Source organism: Arachis stenosperma, chromosome 3, assembly GCF_014773155.1.
Source record: "Arachis stenosperma cultivar V10309 chromosome 3, arast.V10309.gnm1.PFL2, whole genome shotgun sequence".
NCBI lineage: Eukaryota > Viridiplantae > Streptophyta > Magnoliopsida > Fabales > Fabaceae > Arachis > Arachis stenosperma.
Window position 1 is genome coordinate 31,221,869 of NC_080379.1, and position 3,662 is coordinate 31,225,530.

The window sequence follows — 3,662 nt, forward strand, 5'->3', positions numbered from 1 at the left end:
ATCATGTCAATCACACTTTCTCTCTCATGTTCCCCATGCTAGTTTAATTAAATTTCAAATCCTTCAAAAGAGTGAATTGGAATCCGTTGGAAGCATTAAGGCTTTGCTTCATGGATTCGGGTAAAGCATGGAAGCATACTATAATTTTGGGCTTGGTTGCAATAAGGTTTATTCTTGGCCCAACTAGTGACAATTGCTTTCCTGATGGATTTTGATTTTGGATCAGACATAGGAAGCTTTCTTTGGGCTTGTAGTAACAATATTAAACTAGCCCAGTTAATCATCACAATAATTCAGCCATATATCATTGAATATTTTTTTTTTTGAATCAATGCTGAATTGGAAAGCAAATTCACACTTGGGCTGCAGCATTTTATTTTATTTTCGGCCCATATTCAAATCCTGCATTACAAAATTATTAATTAACATATAATCAAATAAGATTAAATTAATAATTTTGCAATTAAATATTTTAATAGTGTTTGCTCATCACAAATATTAATTTGGAGTTTTCCAAACTCATTATAAAATGCAAAGTATTTTAGATTAAAGCCGAAATGAAAAAGATAATAAATTCTTTAATGAGTAATAACATGGATAGAATAATAAACAACAAAAATTCGATCTCAAAAATCAAAATTTAATTAATTCTACGGTCTAATCATGCTCTCAATTGTCAAGTTGTGAACTATATTTCTGTTTTGTAGTCTTTTACTTTTCAAGTTTCTTTTTAATTTATAATTAGATTCTTGGATAGGTTAAAAAATTGATAAAAAATTTAAATTTTTACTGCGTTTATTTTTAGAGACAAGATAAACATGACACTAAAATAGAGATAATAGGACGAAGACACTAAAAATTATCTATTGTGTATTGTGTTTGGATACGATAGATAAGACACTAATGTAATGTCTAGTATTATGTTTGGATACACATGGACAAGACTAAAATATTATATGAAATAACTAAAATAGCCCTGTGATTCCAAATTTTCTACATCAATACAAATTAATTTAATAAAAAATGAGAGTAAGTAGGAATACAGACGAAACTTGAAAAAAATATTTGAAGAGGCAAAAAATTTTAATAAAAAATATATTAATATTTATATTAAAATAAAAGTTATAAATATAATTATTTTATTTTAAAATTTATTATTAATATGTAGGAATACATATGGTTAAGATTAACAAAAAAAATAAATTTGAGTTTGATTAATAAAAATTTTTGTTTAAGTTAATAGGCCAAATTAATTTTAAATAAAAAATTAATTTTAAAAAAAATCTATTTTTACATGAAAAAATAATTAATTTTTGCATATAAAAATATATTTTTATTTAAAAAAAACTAATTTTTTTATCTAAAAACTGATTTTTCTTTATAAAAAATTGATTTTTCTTTAAATTATATAAAATCAATTACAATTTATAATTTATTTTTTAGCATTTTAAAAGATCAATTATACTTTTGAGAATATTTATTTTTCAAAAGTTTAAAATTAATTATTTTTGTTATTATTTTTATTACAAATCAAATAATATAATATAAGGTTAAAATGGTATTGAAGTAAAACGATAAAAAGAAAAGAATTATCTACCCCCAATAAAAAATTCTACAGAAATGAGAGAGTACCTGAAAAAGAAAGAGATAGAGAAAGAACAGGAAGAAAAAAGTATCTCTGAACAACGCAATAGAAAAAATAAGAAGGAGTAATAGTGAAAAAAAGGAAAACAAAATTTATAAAATTTTTCGTGTCCACTCTTTCAAATTTCGTGTCTATCATTGTCCTTCATGAAAGAGTGGACACAAAAGTATAAAAAACTGTCTTAGAGACAATATATCCACTGTCCATGTCTCTGCTTCCAAATACTTTTTAAACAAGTGTTGTCCATGTCTCTATATCCTGCCCCGAAAACAAACGCTACCTTATATACTTCAAATGAAAATTACATTTGTAATACACAACCAAGTTAATATGAACCGCCTGAATTTTATTTATTGTCATGATGAGTTTAAATTATATTACGATTTTATATTTTTAATTTTTAATTTTTTAACTTGTTCTTTTTATTTTATATAAAAAATATAAATTCTTTTACTTTGATTTTTTTACTTGTAAGAGATGAGTATCTTAGACAGGCCAAATTTTGTTTTGAATTGTTGTTTGTAAAAAAGAATATAGATGTGATATCTAAGGATAGCAGAAAAGGTGATCAAAACAAATGATTGCTATAAATTATCTCTGATAAGATCATAATTTATTTTTTACACGGGAAAAAAAATTCTTTCATTAAAAAGAGAACTCAAAAATTATATTTCATAATATGATAATATTAATCTTACATATTTAATAGAATTTTATTATATAGTATTAAGTGGATGACAAACTTACTAATAAGCAATTCACTAAGTATTTATTGTTCCATTACATTTATTGCTCTGCTATATTAAAAATAGAAAAATATTAAGAATGATCAAAATTTATTATTTTTTGTTATTATTTAATTATTAATTTAATTTTTTAATCTAATAATTTAATAAAATATTTTATCCTATATTTTTAAATGTTGATGATTAATAAATAATAAAAAATAATAATTTTTTATGATCATCTAATATTTTTCTTAAAAATAATCACTAAACATTTAAAATTCTATTGGAAAAACTAAATAAAACTTTTATCTAATCCCTAAGCATTAAAGTCCCACTAAATATGAAAAAAATAATCAAAGATTCACTAATAGTTAGATGAAAATAGATAATCAAAAGTCTTAATTATTTTCATGAAAATAGATAATCGAAAGTCTTAATTATTTTCATTTTTGACCAGTTATTCTATCCCTCTTATGTTCATATTATATTTCCCTTCTTGAATAATTCGTCCTCAAATCACATGCGTCCTAAATTAATTTTTGATATGTGATATTTTATGCTCTTGAATATCAAGACACACTCAAGAATAATGAGATGAGTGATAAATTTTGGTATTGACACAAATTATTTTGATCAGATTAAGATAATTCTCCCAAATTTTTAACGGGCCTGCTACACATACAAGCCTACAAGCAAACAAGTTGGCCCAGCCCAAACACGAATCACGCGCATGAAGAGAGATAAGATGGCGCGTCAAAATCACGCGCTCAACATTCGAACGGTTACGTATGGCAGACTCTTCCACTTCTTCCACTTCTTCCATTTCTCAAGGCACTTTCAAAACAACGAAACCCTCTCATTTTCGAGCGAAAATCAAGTTTCAAAATATAGAAATCGTAGTTCGAAAACTGCATCAAAACACCATCAACCTCTCTGTGAAGAATCTGAAGAAAAAACAAACCAAGAATACTCAACGTAAGTCCATTAAAATACTGTATATTTTACTTTTCTTCTACGTCGTTCTTCTAGGGTTTACTATTACTCTTGCTTCTTTGTTATACGTCGTTCTTCTAAGTTATACGTCGTTCTTCTAAGTTCTACGTCGTTCTACATTGTTATTCTAAGTTCTCCTGCTATTTTTGTTGATTTTTGGGGGTTTATTCCGTAGATTCGGGGGTGTAAACTGCTTAACCTTGTAATGTGGCTTTATATTGAAGCATGGTTGAGTGATATCTGTCTGATATCTATATGGATGTATCTGAATAATATCTATGGGTGTATCTCACTGT